This window comes from Uranotaenia lowii, chromosome 1, assembly GCF_029784155.1.
Source record: "Uranotaenia lowii strain MFRU-FL chromosome 1, ASM2978415v1, whole genome shotgun sequence".
Taxonomy (NCBI): domain Eukaryota; kingdom Metazoa; phylum Arthropoda; class Insecta; order Diptera; family Culicidae; genus Uranotaenia; species Uranotaenia lowii.
In genome coordinates this window covers 40,952,725-40,966,953 of record NC_073691.1, presented here as the reverse complement: position 1 = coordinate 40,966,953, position 14,229 = coordinate 40,952,725, and positions in this window count along the sequence as shown.

Genomic DNA, 14,229 nt, shown 5'->3' with positions numbered 1-14,229 from the left:
CACGAATTTCATCCACCATAATCGTCTCCTCTATGCTGGTATCCCAGTAGTACGGGACTGTTGGCCAGCGGGTAACATCGTGCTATGTGAATAGCTCGTTGACGTTCTGATCGAATTGTGTTGTCTTCCAGAGACGTTCACCTATCCTACACTCTCGTCTACCTGTCCTCGTACTTGAGCCCAAACGATAGTGGATGGCTGAGTAGTCGCTATGCGTGTAGGCCTCGCTTACCATCCAATTGCACACCAATACTGAGCTACCGAAGGTGACATCTATGGTTGACTCGCTCCCGTTCCTGTAGTAGGTCCTTGTGTAACCCCCCTTGTGTTTATCACCGCGATGAATTGTTATGCTTATTATTCGATTTTTATAGCGTTATCAAAATTTCAGTCCAAAAAGATTATTCATTGAGTTTTGGATGCACTTTTATGAACTTTTCAACTCTCGTTACATGGCGCCCGTTGAAAATTTATTAGTTTTTTCTAAAATAATAAAGATAATATTTTTTAACACAAAATTGAAAAGTTCCAAATCAATCCTCCGTTTACGGAAATGCTCCACAGTATTTGACGAAATAGCGCAAGGAAGCAATTCCCATGTGTGGTGGTAACCTGGCGATTGGGGACCATATTTTGTCATTCTTCAAGCGCTCACCAGGTTGGCTCAACCTTCATGGGGTTGTTGTTTGGCGTGTGAATTGTGTGGTCGCCGTTGTTTTTTTTTCTGGCGTAGCCGGTTGATACTATTTTATGATACTCAACGAGGATACCAGAGCAACAAAAAATGGAATCTCCAAACAAAACTCCAAGGTATGCGCCACAGGGACATCTCACTCACCCTTCCTTTAGCATCCTTTTTTTCCCAAATTCACATGTGGCATCCGACATAATAAACTAAACTATACACCGACGACACGACGAGCTCGGCCTGACATGGTGATGATAAAAGAAAAATGGAATACGTTATAGCTTTTCTCCGATGGATGGTGGAGAGGTGCAAAGAGTCTTATTCGGAACAATACAGCTGACGCCATTTTTTTCTTTCCCTTTGCGGTGTCTTTCCAGCCGGCAATGATGGCAAGTGGCAAGTGGCAACTTCTAGTACATAAATCCCACTCAACCGGGAATGCTTACCACCAGCATGTTTTGATAAATTGACCAAATCTGTGAGTGTGCGATGTATTCGTCGTCCTAACCTTTATTCGGGGAGGTCTATGGAGCCCCGGATGTTGATGGAAGATCGGAAACGGAATCAAAAGAAGTAGAAGAAGAAAACACAATGTCGAAACTAAGTGTTTGCTGTTAATCAGATCTGGGTGGGTGCTGGTGCGTGTTAGATATTAGTTAAGGCAATTGTGGTGGATTATTTACGAACAACACACGAATATATTTTATTGCCGGTGACGTTAGATTTGCTTTCGTCATTGATCGAAATGTTATTTTTGGGTACATACTGATCTTTCAGAATCAGTTGTAGGAACAAGGGATTTGAAGGAAAAAAATGGCTTAGGTGGTGATGAATGGTGGCTGCAGAAAGAAGAAAGACTTCACCAAAACAGTCAAATAATCAGCTAACATTGAAGTTGAAAATCAAAAGTTTGTACAGGAAAGCTTCAAAATAAAGTTAATATCATTCAATCTCATACTTATAGAAGTTTATTAAAAAGTACAACCAAAATTAAATTTAATTTTCAACGAACCCCGCCCGATCATCAAAAAATTTCACGGCATATTGAACTAAACTAAAATACATTTAATTCCCAAACCAGTGACGATTTCACCAGCATCATGGTGCAATGATGTGCTGTTTTCAAGCAAATAAAACAAAATTGAGGGCTTGAGTTGCAAATCAATTTTAATTATTACTCTGAATTAATTATCGAAAATTCTGACATATCAACTTGAGAATTATCAAAAATTAAAAATTAAAGATATACAATCTGTAGATGCATGTCTTGTTTTACACAAAATCTCTTTTTATTCGTATTTTCCCTTATTAATATAGTCAGTATACGTAGGGGATTTTCTCAAATCGCATTTTTATATGATGTTGTGACACAAAATCTAAACAGTAAGGTGTCCCAAAATTGTATTGTGTTTAAAAATCTTGGGGCTCAACCCTCAAATGATAGATCTGGTTGTAGAGAACAAACTTTTGTGTGGAGTCAACTAAAAAAAATCATGTTTAGAGGTTTCGCAAACGCGATTTTTGAATAAAAAGTGTACTTTTCAAAGATTCGATTTTGAAAAAATTCTGGGTCCTAGAATTTTCACAAAGTTAAGTTGCAAATGAGTCTGCAATAGAGAATGCACACTGCTCCCTCCTTTCCCCATAAATTTCATTGAACAACATGTATTTCGAAAAATATGTAACAAGAGATGAATGATGAAAACTTTATCAAATTTTCTCTATATACTCATTTCAATATCCTTCTTCACAACTTACACATTCTTTTATAAAATAACCAGCGAATCTATAATATCCACTGCAAAAAACTTTATCTGCTACCGTTAATTGGGGTAATTTTGATCAACATGAAATTTTGCAGATAATCACCATTAACTAAGTACAAAGCTAAAATATCTGAAAACTGTTTACTACTTTTGAAAGCCTGTAAATTGAGTTACAAATAAGCTTCATTTTGGTTTATTTTGGGAGATTTATATTACTTAAAATATCATTTTAACATCTTAAAATATCTGGTTTTTTGAAGGTTTACAAACGAACATCTCTCCTGATCAAATTTAAGCATTTAGGAACAAATGGGTTATTAAATTTGAAAGTTTAACTTTTTTCATGGTTAAGGTTATGTTTAAGTGCTATTTTTATGGTCATTTGATGATAATTTTTGGATATTGAAAATAAACGGTCATTTTTCATGAAAATGCCCGTATAGAAAAATGGGCTAAAAACCCTATCAAATGGTTAAGTTTGAGGAAAAAAAAGAATATGGGAGCAGAACAAGGACATAGGGAATTGCATGAAGGTAAGATTTTATTTGTTTTTGAAGCCAAAAAATATTGATAAATGTTTATAATTTTTGCCCCTAAATGTATTCAGCAACATTGCCCATCTTTCGAGTATGTTTGTTTTTCAAAGAAAACGTTGAAAAATTCAATTGAGTCCAAACAAAAATTACTGTTATCTATGTTTTGAGCCTTCTGTGCCTATTTGCATCAAAACAACAAATTATAAGATGTTGAGATACGTAAAAACCATTGTGATCAAAGTTACCCCGAAACTCGAAATCTGGTTTTATAACAAACATTTAATTATAACCACAAATGTCGTTAGAATTTACTGCAATCAATGATCACGTTAAATACTCCTCACCTCAGTAAGGGTTTTAATGCTTTTGGTTATTACGAAAAAGCAACCCCTTGCAAAATATTCAAAAATGAATGAAAAAGGTGATCAAAGTTCCCCCAGTTTACGGTATTTTAAAATTATCACTAAAAAAGCTCTTTGAAGAATTTCTCGTTAAAAATTAAATTTTTTAAATGAAAGTAATACACATGTTGTTGAGAGATGAAAATGTTGAAAAAAAATCTTTAAGTTATCTTATATTTTTTTCCAAGCAGCTGAATATTAGCCATCTGATATTTTATAATTTTTCGGAATTATTTTACTTTTCTCCGATAAGGCCGATAAACTGAATAACAAACATAACTAACGGGGATTAAATTCTTCATTGGGGCATTTAACTGAATCGTGATTTGGAAATTTAGCAGAACTATTTTAAATTTTGAAACACAATTTTTTGTTGAAGTATGAAGATTTTAGAACCTAATTTTAATTGACATGCTCTTTGATGTAAAGTTGTCGTACTAAATTTTCAATTGCACGAAATGAATGAAATAGTCACAAATGCAACAAATAAATTATTAAAAAGTTGTTTCGTTTTTTTTTTCTAAAACTAGGTTCCTACACATAATTCCATATTTTTCAAACTTGAATTGAATTATAATAAAACAAATTATGAAATGAATTGTAAATTCTGATAATTAATTCTATTACTAAGAGAAGAGTCTTAATCAATTGCATTTGAAATAGCCATGCTCTAAGCTTTCAGATTCAGAATATCGAACCTTAAGCTGGATTTTAACTTTAAATTTCAATATTATTGTGTAGATGAGCTGAAAGCAGTATCGGTGACATAATTGCTGTAGACATTAAAATACAGTCAATAATGTTGGTTAAAAATCACTAAAAAATCTTCCAACTGTTTAGCATGATAGATTGCATTGTTGCCGAAAAAAAAAGTGGAATGATGATAAGGGTTTTATTCCACTAGGAAAAAATTAGAACAGAGGCTGACTGAATTTAGAGGATTTTTGCGTCCTAACAGGTTTTTATTTGTTAGATTTTTTCTATCACTTCTAATTTTCTGGCGTTTAGTAAAGCTGAAACAAATATCAATTTCTTATTTTGCAACCCCCTCATACCCCCTCCTCTTCTAAATTTCCAAAAAAAAAATCCGAAGGAGGGAATAATTAAAGTTTGAAGTAATTTATGTAAATAACGATGAAAAAATTCCAATATCTGAAAGATTACAAGACCAAAAACCAAATTTTAGAAAATGAGAGTTATTTTACCTTTCGATTTCTTGATTTGATGGAATTATTCGATAAAAAATAATTTGATTTATAGGTTTTGTTCAACGATATAGTATGCAATTTTGTTGATGATGATGATGATGATGATGATTTGTTTGAAATTTGTTCCGGCAATATGTTTAGACCAGGGATGATAACTGTCCGAATGTCATTCGACATTTTTCTGAAGCCTAGAGCGACATTCATCAGTACGAAAACGACTGTCGCAGTCATGTCCTTTTTGGATTTTGTGAATGTCATCGCTAAGAAATCCCTTCGAAAAAATGTCAAATAACATTTGGGACGCATGTCACAGCTTGCATCGAGACTGTCATAGTCATGGGAAAAAATGTTACGATAAGCTGATGAAAGTCGGTCGTTGCTTTGATGACATTCATAATGGCAAATGTTATGGCGACATATAACATTTTGAATGTCGCAGAATGTAATCGTAACATTCATCAGAATCAAAATGAAATGTTATTAAAATGACAGTCGCGACAGTCAAAACGGTTCCTTGCTGACTTTGCCGTGTGGACTGGCCGATCTGGCCGGTTCCAGAATCCGAAAAATAAAAATGATCAGATTTTAACTTGCGACACATCATTAGAAAGCTCTTGGCCTGTACATGATGGTAATTGATAGGAAAAGTGGTACGGGGCCATCTGGTCCTGGCCACGGCCAATCTGGCCGGTTCCGAAATCCGGAAAATCAAAATGATCAGATTTTAACTTGCGACACATCATTGGAAAGCTCTTGGCCTGCATATGATGGGAATTGATAGGAAAAGTGGTTCGGGGCGATCTGGTCCCGGCCACGGCCAATCTGGCCGGTTCCGAAATCCGGAAAATCAAAATGATCAGATTCTAATGATGTGTCGCAAGTTAAAATCTGATCATTTTGATTTTCCGGTTTTCGGAACCGGCCAGATTGGCCGTGGCCAATGAATGTCATTACTGTCAAAACCATGACATTTTTAAAAATTTTCCATGACAGTCACGGAATCGAAAATTCAAAAATGTCATTCCGACAGTCAGTGGACCAACAGAATCTTCGACTGTCGCAAGTCAAAAATGTTATCGAGATGAATAATTCGATGACATTTTTCTGAGCGACTGTCATTGCAAAATCGAATGACATTTTTTCCAGTCGTTTAACATTTTTTTTGGATGACCGTCAATGTCATTGCGACATTTTCGAATGTCATTGGAAAATGTTATGCGACTGTCACGATCGCGACTGTCTTTTGGATGACATTCTCATCCCTGGTTTAGACTGTTTAGAGCATGGGTGGCCAAAATTTTCAACAGGTGGGCCAAATTTTTGATATGAGATTTGCTCGCGGGCCAAACAAGAAATTTGTCTTTAATTTTCAAGGAAAAAAAACTAAATACGCTATTACAATAACAATTGCTGCATATGGCTGTTTCAAGTACAGATTCATCTTAGTAAGAAATATTTGTTCCTTGCATTTTTTTACGAATTTTCAAGCGGTTTAAAACATTCATTTTATATTCCAGAAATGCCAAATCGACGCCCATTACCAAAGTTTTTAAGTTTACCGGCCTCCCTGAAAAAAATTTGTAAGGGTTTGGAATTGAATTCCTTCGAGTTGAATCTCAAAGTTTACCCTTTTTTTGCACAAAGAAAATAAAATTCGATGAAATTTTTTAAAATATTTACATTTTTAAGAACACGTTACCAATTCTAAGCTTTTTAAATTTGGTTCAATTTTAATTATTATTGAATGTTGTGAAATTTTGATGGATATTCGATGATTTTGAAACATAATTTTAAAAATTTTATTTTGATTATGATGTGAATGTGGTTTGAGAATTTTTAAAGTTTGATATGATCTCTTTTCCTGAGGCCCTCAAAACTCCACTGAAATAAAGATAGAATTCACTTAAAAGCTCACAACGCTCAAACAACTGTGGAGACTACTTTATAGTATGAAATAACCAAACACAATGGACGATTCTGTTAAGTTAAGTACAGATAATACAAAGCAATTTTCACTTATTGGATCCCAATCCAGAAAGGGATAGTTGTAATCTTATCTATTTCATGTTCTAAAATTGTAAGATTGAATTTTTTAAGCGTATTTCTGAAACGAATAGCCAAACAAGATCTGAATCTATGATTGAATAAAGGATAATAAAAAGATACAAAATCTGGTTTCAGTTTCGACGTAGGTTTATAAATTTTAACATAGATCGATTGTACTTAAAACTGATTTTTTTTTAACACGATTTATATCACTAAATTTAGAAGTGATAGATAAAATCTGACAAATGATTTATATTCAAGACGCCACCATCTTTAAAAATCAGTTATTAAGATCAGTGGTCCTTTATTCAGAGACGGTAACTTTTTTGTAAAATAATATCGTATCAAATCAAGGACACTCCACCGATTTTCTTTTCGAATGAAGTCGATGTAGATTTATACCTTTTTTTTCTCAACCACGAAAAACATTCGAATCTGAGAAAATGTTAATTTCAAAAAGAGCTTCGCGGGCCACAAAAAGACAGCCGTGGGCCAAATGTGACCCGCGGGCCATGGTTTGGCCACCAATGGTTTAGAGTGATACCGATCAATGATGATTGATGAAGTAACTGACCTACATGAACAGCAAAAAATTGTAAATCTTTTCATTATCCTTTATTCATGTAACAGTTCAGATTATAGGGAAAAATGCCACAAACTGGAAAATTCCCGGGAAGAAGATTCAGATTTTGCCCAGTGCCCAGGATACAAAAATAAATTTAACATTTCTCTGAAAATTTCATAGATAACATTATAAATATTGCAAACATCACACAAAGAAGGTGTGTTTAGTGAATTATTTGATTATGAAAATTTTGATCTACTTCACAGCTTTGTTGAAAGCTGAAAAGCATTTTCACTTGTGCATTAACATAAAAATATTCAAAATTGATTTTGGTACATAATGTTTTTAAAATACTCTTATTTTATAAAATGGGGAAACATATTCCCGAGCAGACTTTGATGCCTAAATCGATAGCAAATAGTAACCAAAATGAGCTGTCAATGCCAAAACGATAGCATAATTAAGTATCTTATTTTTCCCGATGCCAAAATTAGGTTTCAATGAAGCGTCAATTTGTCAAAACATGATGCCGTACCAATACCTGAATAAGGCATTGAGACCAAAATGAAAGCATTATTTGGTTTTATTTTTTCCAAGATAACAAAACAATGTATCATTAAAGTTTCATTTATTTTAATAGAGCAGAATGTGAGATCAAAATGATAGCATGATTTGGTATTTTAGTTTCTGTGATTGAAATTCAGATTTGAGGTGTTAAAATTTAATTGTAACTGAAAACAAACAGTTAATTTATTTGTTACCAGCATAGTAGGTGCATTTTTGAGTGTTGATTTTTCAGTGATTGCAAAAATAGACATCATTAAGGTATCACAATTTTAAAAATCCTAAACGCTTTCTAACTAACGACATTAACAAACTGAACAGAAAAGGTGATTCCGGTTTGGATGAGGAAAACCATTTTTCTTTATTTCATCGAAAAATTTACTGAAAAACTTGTTCTTATAATACTTTTTTGACATTTGAGTCTAAATAATAATAGAGAATTATTCAATATTTCTTTGTTATGTTGTTTACTCTGATTGACCGAATAAGTTGTTGCATTAACGAGAATTCGCAGATTCATCGTTTCGTAAAATCTATATTTATTTGGAAATTTTTTAGTTTTGACTATTCTTAAGCTTCATTTTTTGATAACATGACAAGCAGCTAAACATTTTATGAAAAAAGTTATAAACATTTCAAAATAAAAAATCTGAGTCCATTGTAAAATATTCAAAAAGAGCAGACTTTGCTTGCTAGAGGTTTTATAAATCAATAAAAATTCTGGCTATGCAAAGCAGTTTTTTGAGAATTTTTATTCTCATCCTATGGTTGCACAGCTTTCACTTAAGCAGTCAAAAAGGCTTAAATTAAATTAAATTAAATTATTTTGAAAAATAAAATTTGTATAACATTGAATATCTTTTCTGGGGTACAAGTTAGGTTTGTTCTTTGTTCATATGAATTGTACTGCAAGAATCAAGGAATATTTTTCATCATAAGTTATATTTTTAGGAACTTTCAGTACATCTCTGGCGATTTTTGAATGAAATTTTTTGGTTTCCCATATAAATTTCCATACAAAATTAAAAATTCTTGCGCTAATTCAGGACTGGATTGATCGCTTCCAAAATTTTTATTGCTATTTCTAGCAGCAAAAACAACCAAAAAAAGTTATGGGAGGTGTAAAAATTTAAGAATTCAAAATTTTCATACAAAGCTTGCAGCCGTCTAATGAGTATATTTGGCACCCATGCAGCGCTGTATTTTTCAGGGCGAGTACAGCTTCGGGTGTGTTAATATACCAAAACACGTAATCGGCCATCTTGTGACAGGCAATCGTAATCGTAGGCATGGTAGGCGAACAATTAGCTGTCAAAAAGCGCTCCGTCTCCACCCTCCACCACTGAGAAACTTTTGGTACCCCTTGCCTACTTTTCCTCAAAATGCATCCACCCGTAGCTGTACGCGTCCTGGTATTTTTGTTTACGTGCAAGTTGTAAACAAACCATAAGTGTGCTTCGGTGACACCGAGTGACTTTTTGCACTTCGTCTGGCAAATAAAAAAGAAACAGTTTTATCGTCTGCTTTTTTTTTTATTTTATTTTATTTTATTTTATTTATTCAAAAAATATTTACATATGTATTTTACTTAAAACTAGCACTTTCCTTAGATCTAATTGCACTTTTATTAAAACTAATTGTTCTGATCTTAAATCATATGAATATAGTTTTGAAAATGTTTAACAAAAATAAAATTATTGTTCCATCTTAAGGAACGCACTCTTTCTTTAAATCCTTTAATATTTACATCTTTTCTTGTTTCCATTATATAAGCTATGCACTCTAAAGTCAACCAAAGTCCTGCCTTGAATTTAAAATTTTTCTTGTTTATTGTGCATTGGAATATATCTTCTGCATCAGAAATATTCAGTTTAAATTTTGTTTTTAGTTCTTTGTTCAACCAAGACCACATTGTCTTGGACCCTACGCAATCTTTGATTCTATGCAAAGCAGTATCATTCAAATTACAAAGGTCACATTTTGAAGAATTTAGCCCTCTAACACTGTGTCTGAACATTTTTTCATTTGTTGGAATTAAATCTCTTAGTAGGATAAAAAAAAGATGATTTTTGGCTGGAGCTAAGGTAGTTTTGGTTGCAATTTTCAAATATAATCTCCCATTGTAAGTTAGGCAGTTCTTTAGTTATTTTAATATCAATATTCATGCGACTTAGTAAATAATCATAAATTGATTTGCTCGTATTTAAATTGGTCATTGCTCGCAGATCATTTGCCAACGATAACCATTCTCGCATATTTCTGGTGAATATGCTTTTATTCATACTGCGCAAAATAAAGTCGTTGGGATTTAACTGTCCATTTCTATTGTACAAAATATTTTTAATAAATAATGATTTTGATTTGGTTTCAACGTCAGAAAGAGCTGTCCCTCCTTTATAAACAGGTAGATATAGTTCTCTGTGTGACACAAAATAAAAATGTCCTTTTCGTATAAACTTACTAGTAAACTGTTAAAATACTTATATGTTTGTTGTCCATGGGTAGAACTTGGGCAATGTACCAGAGTTTTGATAATATATAGGTATTTAAAATCCAAGATTTTTGAAATATGTTCAAAAATCTTTTTTTGTGCTGTGCTAACGTTATTTTTATTTTACTTATTAGAGTGTTGTAATTTTTATCTATAGTAGTTTTAAAAATAGGGAAAAAATGCAAACCTAAGATTTTAACACTATCCTGTTCTTTTATTTTTTGTGCTTCGGAAAATCAGAATATAACAGCAAGTCCCGATCAAGATGTTGAATATAGGAAGTGTAAGGTTGCCAGAATTTTTTCCACTCCCATCCGGGCCTAGCAATTCCGGGCATTTTTTCAAAAAAAACCTGGCAAAATCCGGGCAAGGATTTCAATTTTTCAAATAAAAAACCGGGCAATAACCGGGCAAAGTTTAGGTGTTATTATATATAAAAGCAAAGAAAAAATGCAAAAAAAAAATGAAATTAATATTTTATTAATGTAATTGCAGACTTCGAAAACTTTTTGGAACACTTTAATATTTAAAGGTTTATAAAAGTAAATCAGCGAAATTATTTGAAACAACCGATGAAAATGTCCATACCGTTAATCGATTTTGCTGAAACTTACTCAAAAACTTTGATTTTTTTTTGGTTTCTTTGTGAAAATTGTAAAAAACCCGGGCAATATCCGGACTTTTTTCACGATATCCGGGCAACCGGGCCGGACCGGACTTTCTCGAAATTTTGCATCAAATATCCGGGCAAACCCGGATAAATCCGGGCAATCTGGCAAGCTTAAGGAAGTGCCAGCGTGACATCGACTCTTCCGGGAGAGAACTTTCTCTCACTGCTGGATCAGTTCAAACCGCTAGCTTCCCAGTTTCGGAGAAATAGGATTTCGGAGTGCAGTGTACCTACTTTCTTTTGGAAGCAATCGGATGACCTGCAGGTAAACCGTAATGATAATATTACTAAAGGTTTCACTAATAGCGTAAATTTGGTTTAACAGGTATTACCGGTGGAAATCGGAGTAAGCTGGAAGAACATTTTTTTTAGCTACGCAAATCAAAATTCCACGGCGTGCATCTGCCACCTTTTTCATTACGAATGCCTCCGAATGGGACTGATGGGGAACGGAAGTGTTGATCCAGTCCTAATATGTTCAACTAGACACAGTTCCCTCAAACTATAGAAAAAATGCATTCCTTTGTAACGACAGCTCAATTGTTTATAAACCTCTTCAACTTTACGGATTCCCCAGAGTCGAAAAAAGATATAAGAACAAAGTAATACTTCTAGAAAATGAAAAATGAAGTTTATAACATTCCAAGGCTCAATACATTTTTGTGAGGTGAGTTTTTTTTTTTAATTTTATACTAATATGAAACAAAGCCATCAGTTGATTCACAGTACTAGCTATCTAATCATTTTTTCTAAATAAGCAAAACTAAATTCCCGGTAATATTAAATGTTTTCTACTATATCGTTATTTCGGCTCAATAATTTAGATATTGAGGTATCTAATTAAATTAGAATATAAATTTAGATTTCAATTTATTTTTTTCAAATTAAAAAAAACATCGAAGTTGTATGCATGCATACATCGAGGCGTTTAAATTTGCAGAAGCTAGATTGTGCGAATTTATTAAATAAAAATATCATGATCCGACCAGCGTACGTATAGTTTATACCAAAATCGGCAACTTCTGCACCTTATATAACTCGATGAATAAAGTGTTTTATTAGTAGCATAAATAAAAACGTTTAAACAGCGAATTATATCATCCCGTAATGCTCCAACTAAGGTTTCAAACTTAAAAATCAATAGAGCCCAATAGTAACGCAACATCAAAAGTAGACTATTTCTCATTTTGTTGTAAACTATATTCATTCATTCCATGCGCTTTTCTTAATCATGTGTTAAAAGTTTTGCGTTACCGTTTACGCATTCACTAGCATGTTTGATTAGGTCAGTTTGACTTTCATAAAACTGTACAGTTGTCGATATTTTAAAAATCATTAGTAGAAGGGGCTCTTAAAACAAATTTATTGATTATCTTAATATTTTTATTATTATTTAACCATTTACTGATTGTATCTGTACATTTAAAACTTTAGTCAAAACAGACACAAAATCAATTTCGGTTTAGTTCTCAATTTTTATTTAAATAAATCGTTAAATTTCTAGAGTTTTATAAATAATTTCTCAAATCTTATTCAAATCATATAACTTCGCAGAGCGTTTTCTTGAAAGCATAGGGATGAATGACTCTTAAAAGTAAAAATCCATCCAATAAAAAAAAATCTTGAGAGCATCTTGATCGATCTCTTTCTTAGAATTGATTTTGAACCAACACGTTCTATTCATTCAATGCTTCAACACTAAATTAGTTAGATGATCCGGATACATTTGTACAGAAGAAAACATACATTTTCAAATAGCAATTAAGATAAAAAATTTCCGTAATCAAACATAAATTTAATTTTTCAGATCAAATTGTGTGAGTGCATTTAACATTTTTGAGGACTTTGTTAAGACTAGTATATAAATATGAAAAAAATTTGTTTTCCTTCTTAATCTTTGGAATTTTTTATAAATATAAATTCAGGCGTTTATCCGGACGAATAGTCTTAATATAATAAGTGTGCTCGGGTAGGATAAGGGGCCGTTCACATACCACGTGGACAACTTAGGGGTGGGGGGGAGGAGGGGGGGGTATTGAAATGTCCACGCTTGTCCACAGAGAGGAGGTAGGGGTTTGGGTCATGTCCACGTGGACATACTTACTTTCAAAATATTTTCTTAAGGTGAATAAATATGAGGCTGTTTAAATCAAAATCTTAAAATGGCATACCTTTACAGTTTTAAGATTAACAATATAAAGTAGCAAGTGATAAATATGATAATTAAGATAGTTAATTTTTTTAATTTTTTTTTGTTTCAGGAAGTTCGTATTCGGTTTCACAAATTCAGCCATTTCAATAAAAGAAAGGCAAAAAGTGGTGTTATCTAACTGTCAACTTATAGGTATTAAAAATAAAAACTTTTTCAAATGTGTCCACGTGGACATCCGGGTAGGGGGGTTGGGGTTTGCCAAATGTCCACGCTTGTCCACGGAGGGGGACGAGGGTGTCAAAAATCATATTTTTCTGTCCACGTGGTACCTGAACGGCCCCTAAGGCAATATTAAAACATCGCAAGTATCATCGCAAAGCATCATTGCATACGTGAAGGCGATTTAAAAGACAAAATTGTAAAATAAAATGCTATCATGCCTTGAAAGCATTAATTTGATACATAGTTTTTGCCCAAAAAAAAATTACAGTGTCAACATTTAGGTCTAGTTTTCATATGCGGATAGCACAGTGATGCCAAAATTTGGTTTTGTTGAAAGCTTTATGATGCCTCAATTGGCGGCGTTTTAAAAAGGAATTTGGTATCACAACGATGCCAAATTTAGGCTGTGAATTACACCTCAAATTGGCATCATTTTGGTCGCAAAACTTGTTCTGAAACGTTGGCTAAAACAGGTATCATTAAGGTTTCAGTGTAACCTACACTTGGCATGATTGAGGTATCTATATATGAAAAGTGAGAGCCAAATTTTGGCATTGTACCACCTTTATTCGGGCAAAATGATACCTAAATTTACTTTCAAGGCATGATAGCAAAATGAGGTTTTATTTTGCCATAAAAGTCTGCTCGGGTTTACTTCTATTTTTTTTCTCCCAGGAGTCATGGTAAATTTCTCACTGCCTTCATGAAAATAGATCATAGAACCTTTTTGTTTCTAAATATTTTTGATTATTTACACCTTTGCTAAAAAGTCAGTTTTTTCAATGAATTTCTTCCTTGTATATTCATAAGTTATACCGGCTGCTGACAAGAGCTGATAGAAAAAAATACAAATTTGCCTTTAGTGTCCCTAAATTAATCGAAATCAGTTTTCAGATTCGCTTCGGAAAATGCGAATTTTG